General features: G+C 41.5%; 1 long non-coding RNA gene across 2 annotated transcripts in view; it reads right to left on the bottom strand.

The window, feature by feature from the left end:
* Window positions 1-13,683, bottom strand: part of LOC123933504 — a 66,646-nt gene that overhangs the window by 18,049 nt on the left and 34,914 nt on the right. For both annotated transcript variants that reach the window (XR_006816616.1, XR_006816617.1), the window contains exon 3: window positions 2,240-2,357. This is a non-coding gene — a long non-coding RNA (uncharacterized LOC123933504). The remainder of the gene's footprint in view (window positions 1-2,239; window positions 2,358-13,683) is intronic.

The following is a 13,683-nucleotide window of genomic DNA, read 5'->3' on the forward strand; positions in this document are numbered from 1 at the left end:
CCCTGGGTGAAAACTCTGGTCATGGATGTGCCTGAGGCCCGATGGATGCTGTGCTCTGGGGGAGGTGTTCTCTGCCTTTCAGGGGCTCCCCACCTCTGCAGATCCTCAGTCTCCAAGTGCCTGATGGCAGGAAAGAGTGAAGGGGACTTGCGGGCCCAGAGGATCTGCCTCCGGAATTCCTGGCATCCTTGGAGGGACTGTAGAGGTGCTGCTGCCTCCAAACCCAGGCCTCTGGGAGGAAAGAACTGTGTAAATGCTTTGGGCCGACTTTTAGGTTTGTTTGTTTTTTTAAGAGCTTTTAAAAAGCCTTTCTCCCTCTGGGTTTGGAAGCAGATCCTCTCCAGGATTCTTTGGTTTCTGCTTTAATGCCTGACAGGAAACAGTATCCATTACGAAATGACAGCAGACACCAGGGTTTGTAGACCATCCGGCTGTTGGAACAGGAACCACTGGTGGTTTTGAGAGCTCCTGGAGGTGATGGTCATGTGCCCAGTCATCTGGGGCTCAGCTTTCAAGGTCCTTAGGGCTGTTGGCTGTACTGGACCTACTGACTGTTTATTCTGGATGAGATACCAAAGTGTGAGTTTTCCACAGCTTTTGCTTTTTTGTTTTTTCCCCAATACCTGGGTCAAAGGGGGAGTGTGGTTTGGCCAAAGCACATGTGACAGTTCTTCTGGTGTGTGTGTACCAAAATGCTTTTCCTTCCCCTCGCGTTTTCTAAACTTGCTACTGAGGGTTTGGGGTCCCTCCCCCATAACTTTTTGCTTAGTGGCTTTGTTTTGTGTTTAATTTGGTTGCTACTCCACCCTATGATCTGAGTGGGCATTGATCCTGTCTCCAGAGTTGACGCCTGTCCCCTAAAGCCTAGCAGTGCCTACTTTGCTGTCATTTGTAGGAGGTAGCACGTAGACAGGTGTGTAGTCACAGAGTTTTGGAAGGTAGGTGACGTTTGTTGGGGTGAGGTCCAGAGCCGATGACGAGAAAGAGTTCTTGAGACCTCTTTGGTGCAAAATAGTGGTTTTACTAAAGCATGGGGACAGGATCCGTGCGCAGAAAGAGCGGCATCAGCATTGTGGGGGGAACGGATACGCCCTTGGAAGGTGGGGGAGGTTAGGAAAGGGAAGGGTTTCCAAAGAACTTTCCTATGCTAAAGAAGACCTACAAGATACTGGAGACCTTGCCATTGTCAAGTGAGGTGGTTTTACTGTCTAGCAGGGAATGAACATGAAGATGGTTGGAACAGGCATTCTTTTTTTTCAAGGACACTTGAGTTTTTTAAAAACCCTTTGGACCGATCCAAAACACCTCCACTAAATCTTTCCTACCCTGTGCTATTTGCCATCCTTACTACTGGCAGATAACCTTTTCCTTGGAAAGGGTACCTAAGTGTCAGTGTACTGGGACCAGAAATGAAAATGTCAGATTTATTCCCGATCAACCCAACTACATGACACGAAGGACAAAACAAACCTGGGGACCAATTCAAAAGGGTGTAGGGCCGAGAGGAGGCATTTCTCCAGTGGCTTCTGCTCATACTGCACACGTTCTGCCCCTGCATTCTGCTCCAGCTCCTTCCTCCATACCATGGTCACCAAGGTACAGAGGCACCACCGACTGATGGACCACAAAGACCCCCCTGAGCAAGCACAAGTCTCTGGACAAAGAACAGGGAAGCAACCTGGACTTGCGGGATCTGCAGTCTATTCGGTCCTGGTTCTGCCACTAACCGGACCCGTCTCATTTCCTGTGAGAGTAGTTATACCTGTGCTTGCCCGTTAACAGAGCAGGTGAGGGATCACATCAAGCAACAGCTATGAAAGGCCTTTGTACATATCACTATCACCCAGCCCTGCACATCTCTAAACTCTACTGAAGACACTGTCACGCTGACAATAAATCTTCGTGACTGTGAATACAGCAGACACAGGGGTCTAGGGCTCACGATCCCACTAGCATGGTCTTCCACTCATGCAGAGGACACATCGACAAGGTTTTTTGTCAGGAGCCCTGTTGGTAACAGCAAAGGATGAGAAGCCAAGCACCCATCCTTCACCAGGGCCCCGGTGACATCAAGTACGTGGGTGACGGCGGCAGCAGGCGCAAGTAGCTGGGGACTGGGGGTGGGGGGGAGACAGGCAGTCACTGCATCTCCTCCTAATATATTTTTAATATTTTGAACCAGGCAGGCACCTTCACAAATGAAACAATTTGGGAAAGAAGAGGGCGAATGTTCATTTACCTTTAAACTCCAGAAGGTGGTCTCCATCCCAGTCCCAAGATTTAGAATCTGACAATGACATTCTGTCTTCCATAAAAATGCCTTTATCAGCTGACACCATAGACTCGAGCAAAATATCCTGAGAGAGAGACACAGAGAGACAAGTTATCGCTCAGTGATGTCGGAAAGCATCCCTGCAGAGCCCGCCCCAGGAGAAGAGCAAATGAGGATTCGGCTGCTCTTCTTTGGGGTCAGTGAGTTTTCTGCGGACTCATGGGAGAAATCAGGACTTTCACATTCTCTTCTTTTTAACTTAAACCTGCTGGAACAAAAGTAAGTACAGCCTATTTAATGATTTAATGGTGGAAATAAAGATCTTAGAAATAAAATGCCGCTTGGGACACCTGAGTGTCTCAGTCGGTAAAGCATCTGCCTTTGGCTTAGGTCAGGATCTCAGGCTGCTGGGATCAAGCCCTGCATTGGGCTTCCTGCTCGGCTGACAGCCTGCTTTTCCCTCTCCCTCTGGCCCTCCCACTCATGCTCTCCCTCTCCAATAAATACATAAATGAAATCTTTAAAGGTTACCATAAAATGTCCCATGATTGTACACAGGAAAGACAAGTGTTTTACATCAAAACATCAGATCTTAATGTTCCTCTTCGAAATATGCTTTTTCGTGGCCAGGTACAAACCACTTAGGACTCAGCTAAACCTCCAAATGTGAGATCAAGATGAAATAATATTTTGCGGTCAGAATATGGGGCAGATAAATGTCCAAGCAAAATGAAATAAAATAAAATAAAGCCGTATTTCTTACCATGTTCCCTTCATCTCCATCCTGTGTGGGTAAAAGCCTCTATGCTTAAAAACTGACCTCACAGACCGTCTGCGGGAGAAGAAGGCACGAGTGAACATTGCCCCCAAAATGGACTTATTCAGCTCCAGCGTGGGGAGCTTGGGTAAAGGAGATGGCAAATAAAAGTGGGGAAAGGAAGATAAAATCTGTGTTCTACAGCCCTGTTGCTTAAAGCATAACTATCTTAAGAACAAAACTTGAGCAGCATTTAGAAATGTATTGCAATGTGATTTAGGAGTTCTATGTCTATTGATTCTCCTAATAAATCATGTGAGCTTGTAGTTTACAGGCTATCTTGCATTTTATTTCTAGGAAATCATTTTTATTGTATGTTATAGAATATCATCCAAAACAGACTGGATGTTGAAACAAAAACTGAAAAGATGCTCACCACACCCTACTTGGGAAGTATTCTGGACATGCCAGCCCATGCAGAGAAAGAAGGCAGGCAGGCTGCTGACACGCTGCCTGGGGGCACCCAGGTCCCCAGGGCTCCAAGGTGGGTCCCTGCCTCTGGTTACAAAAGCTGCCTCAGGAGCCCCAGACGGAGGCTTCAGGCCTCTTAGGCAGGCCTGGCCCCATCTTCCTAAAGCCTGGGTTCACCCTCAGCTCAAAGGAAGGTCCATGTCCTTATTGTCACTTTAAACTTCCTTTGCATTTCTTACAGAATCTACCCAGAGGCTCTGTCTTCAGGGCCAGGATTCCCTGCATGCCCAAGGACTTGGGGTCATTTGGCTAGTTTCTCAATCTGATTGAGAATGAGTCACCCTCCCATCTCAATTCCTTTCACCGCCTTCCTTGATAGAAAGGTCTTGCAGAGCCTAATAGTGTTATTATCACTTTAATACGGCCAAAAAGGTGATTCCTTACTTGGACAGTTCACTGTGAAATATACTAAAAATGTTTCTTAAGCATAAAAATCATCCTTAATTTCAGCCTCCAAATAAAAGGAATATAATAAAATAAATATTTTTTAAAGATTTTATTTACTTTTTTGACAGACAGAGATCACAAGTAGGCAGAGAGGCAGGCAGAGAGAGAGGAAGGGAAGCAGGCTCCCTGCTGAGCAGAGAGCCCGATGTGGGGCTGGATCCCAGGACCCTGAGATCATGACCTGAGCTGAAGACAGAGGCTTTAACCCACGGAGCCACCCAGGCACCCCTAATAAAATAAATTTACTGTAAGATACCATTTTTCACATATCAGAAGAACCACAATGAACAGGTCCCTCTGTTGGTGAGGATGTTGGGAAATGAGCACTTCCCTATGCCACTGGAGAGAGTGAACACTGGAACACTCTCTTTTGAAGAGTGAACCCCTAAAACCTCAGGCCTCTGGGCTGATGAGGGGACGTTGGGATGGAGGGAGTCACTTGCCTCTCTTAATTCTGGGGGCTTCCTCTCCTTAGACAGTCTTATAAAATGCTAGATGGAAGGGTCATGCCAGTAGCTAAGGCTTACTGCAGACCTAGAAGGGAAGAAAGGAGGCAGGTGAGGTGAGGTCAATAGGTTCTGGCCCAGTTCTCAGGAACCAGGTCGAGGAGGACAATCAGCTACCTCCAAAGGTCAAAAGAGGCACATTTCGTGCTCCATTACAAACCTCAGCAGACTCAGCCATCCGCCTTGCTGCTCAAATACACAGCCCCTCATCATCCCACCCCTCTCCGGCGGCCGTTTCTTCTCTTTATTTGCTCAGGTGCCTAAATCCCTTCCCAGGACCCTACAGAGCACAGCACCTCACCTCATACCTCACCTAGAAGACCTGCCACCATATATTCCCTCAGCAAACTCACTGGCAAGAGCCAGTCAGACAACTCTGCTCGACCACAAGTTCTGTGTCCATAGGAAAAGAGATCCAAGATTATTTCCTAAAACTCACTTGAATGGCTTCCTAAGCCTTTCCCCCAGCTCTGTGTTAGGTACCAGTCCTTCCACATCCCTTAGGCAGGTCACAGTGGGAAAACCAGGAACCAATAAACATAATAGCTACAACCTAGAAAATGGTGCAGTAGCCTGAACTCTGGTCTACACAACCTGGAAAATGCTATGGTAGCCTAAACTCTCCCTGGTGTACGCTACAAGGAACCAAAGCTTTAGTGTTCTAAACCAGGAGCTGAAGCCCAAATTACCAGTGAAGGTCTTCTGCCAACTTCGAAGAACCAGCCTTAGGAAAACAAGAAGTAGCGGAAGGAGCCTGGATCTCTAAGGCCATTTGAAGCCATTTTGGCCTTTGCCCTTCAATGGGTATCTTGGGAATTAACAAACATCTTTACCATTTAAACCAAATGGCATGCACGGCCAGCTCTCGGTTTCGGCTCAGGTCCCGATCTCAGGGTCCTGGCATCCAGCCCGGCGGAGGACTTCATCTTGAGTGGGGAGTCTGCTTCAGGATTCTCTCTCCCTCTCTCCACAAATATCTGTTTAATGGGCACATGTATAAAAACTCGCTAAATTGTTTGACAGGTGAATTGTGTATTATAATATTTAAAAAAGCTGTTATAAAATAATATAAGGTAAAAAAAAAAAGGCTGTTATAAGTGAAAACCCAGCCCTCCAAAAATTTTAGTAGAAGCTAATTTAATTTTCAACATATTCTCACATTTACCAAAGGCCAAAGATTGTATTTTCAAACACCAATTGTAATAGAATTAAAAGCAACTTAAGATGACAGTTTTCCATGTAAGGTGTATCGTTTAGCAATGTCTAACACAGCAGATACTTCATTCTTATCTACATGGTCAAAACAAACTAACAAAAAAAAAAAAACAAAAAAACAAAATGCAGTCAATACATTGCTCAGTAAGTATACTCTTGGGTATTTATATTAAAGAAAGAAAAACCTATGTTCACACCAAAACCTTTACATAAGTGTTTCTAGCAGCTTTATCTGATCATAGCCCAAAACCGAAAACAACTCAAATACCCTTCGATGGCTGGATATTATAGCTGCAGTACATCCACAGCATGGAATACCACTTACGAATAAAAAGGGATTAGCTACTAAAACACACAATTTGAATGCACCTTAAATAAATTATGATTAAGTGAAAAAAAATCCACTCTTAATGGGTAACATACATATGATTCCATTTACAAAACCTTCTTGAAATGACAAAATCACAAGAGAGACCAGATGAGTGGTTGCCGAAGAGGCTGGGAGCAGAGGACAGGACTGTAGGGATTCTTGTGATGGACTTATTCTGTATCTCTACTGTGATGGTGGCATTACAAACTACATGTGTGGTAACATTGCCTACAACTAAATACGCATACACACACTCGCTTTCTTTCTCATTTTCTCTACCTGACAGCCCACAGATAGGTCTAAGTAAAACTTGGGAATTTAAATAAAGTCTGGATTGTGTCAGTGTCAAGTTTCTGGACGTGAACAGGAATGACTGTTTCCTACAGTCATTCAAGACGTTATCTTGAATCTGAAGGGAATCTGAAGGGAAAAACAGGATAAAGGTTATAGGAGATGTGAGATGTCACTAGTATTTCTTACAACTGCGTATAAATCTACAAGTATTTCAAGATGAAGTTTTTTTAAAGTTAAAAAAATTCAACATAGCAGATTTGCACTGCTACCTCCACAGAATACCAGTAGTTCACATATTCTGAGGCTGCATTACGTTTTACGTCTTGCAATATATGACTCTTTTTTATGGGGTATAAACCTTCTGTACAGCAGACCAAAGAAAAGTGATTTCAATCAATCATTAGCTACTGATTCTTTTTTTTTTAAGATTATTTATTTATTTATTTAACAGGCAGAGATCACAAGTAGGCAGAGAGACAGGCAGAGAGAGAGGGAAAGCAGGCTCCCTGCTGAGCAGACAGGCAGATGCTGGGCTTGATCCCAGGACCCTGGGATCATGACCTGAGCTGAAGGCAGAGGCTTTAACCCACTGAGCCACCCAGGCGCCCCGAGCTACTGATTCTTAAACACCAGAGAACAAACACAGAAAAGAAATTCAGCACCAAAAACTTCTACATCAAGCTGCAAAAAACAATCTCTAGAGGTGGGTTTAAAATTTTAACCAAAAACCCTGGAACAATCTCTTCAATCAGAAAGGTATGGTACAGATGAAGCCATGCCTTCAAGATTGTAGGACACACAAAAAGGCATACCCTTCATTATTAATTCCAAGTTTACCAAGTCAGTTCAAATCACCAACCTAGGTTCTTAGCACCTTGACACCTTCAACTCCCATCTGACAGGATACCTGGTTAGTGGAAAGAACTGTCACAATGAACTGCTTATACTTCAGTCTTTTGGGAGCCCGATTTCATCTTCATCTCTGAACTCCACATAAAGCATGCACAGCTATCCCCTTTCCACCTGGTGACCTACTGATGGCACCCATCAAGTCTTCAAATGCAAAGGACAGCTGCCAGAAAAAGGAGGGCGGAGAATAAAGGTGGAGAAGCCTTCCTTTCCATTTCAAAGTAAAAAGCAACAGTAAAGGAGCCATCTGAAAACTGTAACGTTACCTGACACTTATAAAAGAAAGAACATCAAGATGGGCACATACTGTGGTCCTTTTGCACCCTGAAATTACAGGTAACAAGACAAAGGACAGAAAACATGAGAAAAGACTATAAAGGTACCGAAAGAAAGGAAGGCCAAAGTTCAAATTATAACTCTGGGGACAATGTCCAGAAGATTATACCTTCTGAACATTCCACGCAGTTAACAAACAGAGAAGGATTTCACAACAAAAACAAAAAACTCAAGGTGCAAAAAGATACGTAAAGTACACCATTTAGACAGATTTTCCAAACTAAGAAAAAAGGCTTATCCGGAGGATGAATTCATACAAACATGTACGAAAAGATAGAGAAATATGCAAAGGAATGATATAGATCTCCTTCAGTAACAGTGGTTCGGAAAGGCACTGAAGGAGAAAAAGTCAGAAGACGTGCTCTCTGTTTCAGTTCCTGCAAAATGTTCAGTGTTTGAATATTTTAACAAAACTATCCAAATCAAATGTACAAAAAAAGTTAACATTTCTTAAATTTAGAGGATGAGTATTACTTTGTCCTTTTCTATTAGTTTAAAAGATTGTTGTTCCAAAGGTTTTCAAAACGGGAAAGTACATTAAGTCAAAGGAAAAAAGGAGATGCAAATTCTACCAAGAATCAAGAAAAAGACATCATTACAAATCTTATAGATATTAAAAGGATAAGGGAAACTTACAATTTGTGTATGTGACAGCTTAGATGAGATGTCTCAAAGAATCTTTCCAATTACCAAAAGTTACATAAGAATAGGTGAAGGAAATAGATCTATATATATTTAAAATAACTGATTTGTACTTAAAGACTTCAACAATTAAAACAAAAGCAAAAGAATACCCCCACCAAGAGGACTTCTTTGGTGAATTTCTACCAAAAATTTCAGAAAGAATTCTTCACCAATTCTTCCTTCCCAAAAGAACACTTTCCAACTCAGTGTTATGAAGTCAGCATTACCAGAACACCAAAAATAAAGACGACACAAGAGAACGATCCATCTGTCTCAAGAATATGGAACCAAAACTCCTTAAGAAATTAGAAAATTGAATCCAGCAATACCTAAAAAGGGTAACACGCAATGAAAAATTGAGTTTTTTCACCATGAGTGCAAAATTCTTTCATATCTGAAAAATGAAATACTAAATAAGTGAAATATGAAATATGAAAAATGAAATACTAAGTGAATATGTGAATAAATAAGTGAAATATGAAATATGAAAAATGAAATACTAAATAAGTGAATATGTGAATAAATAAGTGAAATATGAAATATGAAATATGAAAAATGAAATACTAAATAAATGAAATACTAAAATAAGTACAGTATTATTGACATATTACTAACAACTGGAAATAAAACATAAAGTACAACTTAACAATAGCATCAAAAAAAACACATTAACTATTCAGGGATAAATGTAACAAAATATGTGCGAGATTCTGTATGCTACAATCTATAAAACACTGAGGACAGAACCAAAGACTTAACTGAGTAAGAGATATACCATGCTTGTAGGTGAGAAAACTTATTAATGTTAAAATCAATTTTCCTCAAAATGACCCATAGTTATGATACCCAACACAGCAGCCACTAGTAACATGGCTATTTACATTTGCATTTAGTTAAAATCACATAAAAGTTAGAATTCGTTTCCTCAACTTCACTAACCACTTTCCAAGTGCTCAAGTCACATGATGTCAGTCACTACCACACTGGACAGTGTAGATGGGAAACTTTACCCTCATTACAAGAAGTTCTTACTGCTACTGGACAGTGCTAGCTACCGACTCAATGCAATCCCGTCACAATCTCACCAAATTTCACAGAAATGAGGATGGAAAAAGAGGACCTCATATACTCTTAAGTAAGTAAGTAAGTAATTTAAAAAAATTCTGGGGGCGCCTGGGTGGCTCAGTGGGCTAAAGCCTCTGCTTTCGGCTCAGGTCATGATCCCAGGGTTCTGGGATCGAGCCCCGCATCGGGCTCTCTGCTCCGCGGAAAGCCTGCTTCCTCCTCTCTCTCTGACTGTCTCCCTGCCTACTTGTGATTTCTGTCAAATAAATAAATAAATTCTTTAAAAAAAAAAATTCTGAAAAAGTAGTACCCAGCTGAGGGACGGATGTTACTGGATTTCATGATTTATGACGATGGCTAATAGTACTTAAAGATGGTGTGGTATTGGCAAAAACACAAAGTTCAGATACATATACACACATACATAGGACCATTTGATTTTGAACAAAGATACCAATGTAACTCGTTAGAGAAAGGAGAGTCTTCAATAAATGGTACAGAAAAACGTGGGGATACATAAAAATTAAGAACCTCAATCCATACTCTTATCCATATCTAAGAATGGATTAAATACCTAATTGTAAAACCTCCAAGTTATTATAAAACTTCTGAGAAAACATAAAGGGAAATCTTTAGGACCCCCGTCTATGCAAAGATTCCTTGGCTAGAACATAAAAAGCAGGGCACCTGGGTGCTCAGCGGGTTAAAGACTCTGCCATCAGCTCAGGTCTTGATCCCAGGGTCCTGGGATCCAGCCCCACATTGGGCTCTCTGCTCGGCAGGGAGCCTGCTTCCCCACCCCCTCGCACTCTCTCTTTGCCTGCCTCTCTGCCTACCTGTGATCTCTGCCTGTCAAATAAATAAGTAAATTCTTAAAAAAAAAATAGAAAGCATAACCTGCAAAAGAAAAAAAATACCTATATTGAGTTTCAAAAAATTAAAAATCTCTGTTTTCTGAAAGAGAGCATTTCCCCAGGTTTGAGAAATAATTGACACATACCACTATAAAAGTTTAAGGTGTACAGCATGAAGGTTTGAATTATGTATGTCGTAAAACGATTACCACAAGTTTGGAACAGCCATCATCTTCTATAAATACAATAAAAAGGAAAAAAAGTCTCCTTGTGGTAAGAACTCTCAGAATGCACTCCTTTAACAACTTTCCTATACACCATACAACAGACTCATGGTCATGATGCTGTACATTTCATCCTTAGTACTTATAACTTATAACTTGGCATTTGTGCCTTTTGACCACCTTCCTCAAATTCCCTCTCCCACCGAAAGACACCATTAAGGAAATGAAAAGCCAATGACCAGGAGAGTAAAAATACGCAAAATATGTACCTAATAAACTGTTATTTATTTGGAATATATGAAAACTTATATGAAAGCTGAGTAATAAATGCAATGGGCAAAAAAAAAAAAATCTGAAGGCATTTCCCCAGAGATATATGGGTGACTAACAAAAAAAACACATGAAAAGATGGGTGCCTGGGTGGCTCAGTGGGTTAAGCCTCTGCCTTCAGCTCAGGTCATGATCCTAGGGTCCTAGGATTGAGCCCCACATAGGGCTCTCCACTCAGTGGGAAGACTGTTTCCCCCTCTGTCTCTGCCTGCCTCTTGGCCTACTTGTGATCTCTGTCAAATAAATAAAATCTTAAAAAAAATAAAACCATGAAAAGAACTTATCATTAGTCATTAAGGCAATGTAAATTAAGACTACAATGACAGACCACTAAAATCTGCAATACTGGTATTTCAAAAACAAAACAAAAACAAACAACAACAAAAAAAATGAACGGGCGCCTGGGTGGCTCAGTGGGTTAAGCCGCTGCCTTCGGCTCAGGTCATGATCTCAGGGTCCTGGGATCGAGTCCCGCATCGGGCTCTCTGCTCAGCGGCGAGCCTGCTTCCCTCTCTCTCTCTCTGCCTGCCTCTCTGTCTGCTTGTGATCTCTCTCTGTCAAATAAATAAATAAAATCTTTAAAACAAAAATGAAGAACTGGCAATGTCAAATACCGAAGATGCACAGACAGGGAATTCTACATCATCTGTTGATGATGAAAAAGAAAATGCTACTCTTGAGGATGATGCAAATATTATTATTGGTTGTAATTACAAGGTTTATAAGTTCATAAACATTCACAGACCTGTACACCAAGAAGGATTAATCTGACTATATGGATATCTCAGTACATCTGACCTTAAAAGAAGTCATAATTTTCTTAAGTATTTTCTTTAAAATATTTTAACATTTCAGTTTTCCAAACTCCATTTGAATTTCTCTAACAGCTCCTCTCATCATGTACTTCTAAATGTACTTCTGAAAGACTCACATAACCATACAGACCAAACCTCAACTCCAAAGACAACCAAATGTTCCATATGACTAAACAATCCAGTATTTCCAATGCAGAGTACTACAGAGCTAATCTCATAAACTTCAAAAAGAATAAAAGCATGTAAAGCATTCCACCTCTGCCAAAGTACTACAGGACCTCCACAATCATCTATGAAGAAAATCATCTGAGAAGAATAATCAAAGGAAAGGAGTCTAGAAACAAAGGAAATCTTAGTGAGTGTTATGCATGTGATGGTAACATCAACAACAACAAATCACCACCCACGTTCATACAGTATCTCTCCCACTGGGAGACATCAGTTGCTCAGAGAAATCAAGAGAAAGCTAATTCACACCCTGAATCCCCTCGTATCAAATTTACCTGTCCTGCAAACCAAATCAGAGGACTTCCTATGACAACACCCAAGTATTGGAAGTCTAAGATAGTTCAGACTGTAATGGGGAGTATTTCACGGAAGTGCTTTATACAGAGAAAAATGAGAGCAGGAAATTGAGATGAAATGGTTCTTATTTCATTATGATATACACACGTGCCTACCAGGGTTCTGAATCTTCAATGTAAAGAAACTGTAAAATCTAAGGCTATTATATCACTCATACTGCAGAGTACAGAGGAATGCCTCTTATCATCTTCCTAATTCTTGGTCTGTCAGAAAGGTGATATGACTTGGCAGAAGAGGACAAAACTAGTCCAGAAGTCTAGTTAGTAGTCTACTACTACTAACCCTGACTTGGGCTCAGTCACTTAAGTTCACCGGATTCTAGTTTTCCTGGATGTAATGACTGGATAAAATGATCTCTAAGGTCCATTCTAAAGCAATTTGTCCATGGAGGAAAAACAGTACCCAGGGCAATTCAAAGAATTCTAGCTCTTCTGGGCCAGCTACAACTATAGTCACTATGAATGTGGATTGAACATTAGTTCATTTTATAAAAATGTTCCTTATTTATTTCCCAATAGCCTATAGGCTTTAAGCAGAAAGCACAGTGCTGCTCAACAAACCCTACGCACAAGAAACATGTAGAAAACAACGCCAAGGGCCATCACAAACTGCTAAAAGCCAGAGATAAAGAGAAATCTTAGAAGCAACTAAGACACACTTTGTAGACAAAGAAAAAATGGGGTGGGGGATGGCAGCAGATTACTCATCTGAAATAATGAAACCAAGAAAACAAGGGAACACCACCTTTAAGGTACTGAAAGAGAGAAACTGAACCCAGAATTCTATACCCACTGAAAACATTTTTCAAAACAAGGACAGAAACTGGAAGCCTCATACACCATTGGCAATATGAAATGGTGCAGCCACTTTGGAAAACAGCCTACACTTCAAAAGGTTAAAGAGTTACCATTTGTCCCAGCGATTCCAAGTCTAAGCATAAATCCCAGAGAAATTAAAACATGGATCCATACAAAAATGTGTACACTAATGTTCTGGCAGCATTATTCATTCGTAGCCAAAAGGTGGTTTACCTATACAACGGAATATTATCTGGCTATTAACAGGAGTAGGTCCTGATACATGCTACAACATACATGTTTCCAAGGTGAGCCTTAGAAACATGACGGTAGGGACACCTGGGTGGCTCGGTTGTTTAAGCCTCTGCCTTCGGCTCGGGTTATGATCTCAGGGTCCTGGGATCGAGTCCCGCATCGGGCTCTCTGCTCAGTGGGGAACCTGTTTCTCCCCTCTCTCTGCCTGCCTCTCTGCCTACTTGTGACCGACCTCTCTCTCTGTCAAATAAATAAATAAAATATTTAAAAAAAAGAAACATGATGGTAGTGAAAGGACCCAGTCATAATAGACCACATGTCATCTGATTCCATTTATACAGAATACCCAGAACCCCAAATCTTTAGAGAGAGAGTTTATCAGGGGTTCCCTAGGACTGGGGATGGCTGCGTGCACTGGGAGTGGGGGCACCCTGAAG

This window comes from Meles meles, chromosome 21 (genome assembly GCF_922984935.1).
Source record: "Meles meles chromosome 21, mMelMel3.1 paternal haplotype, whole genome shotgun sequence".
Taxonomy (NCBI): Eukaryota; Metazoa; Chordata; class Mammalia; order Carnivora; family Mustelidae; genus Meles; species Meles meles.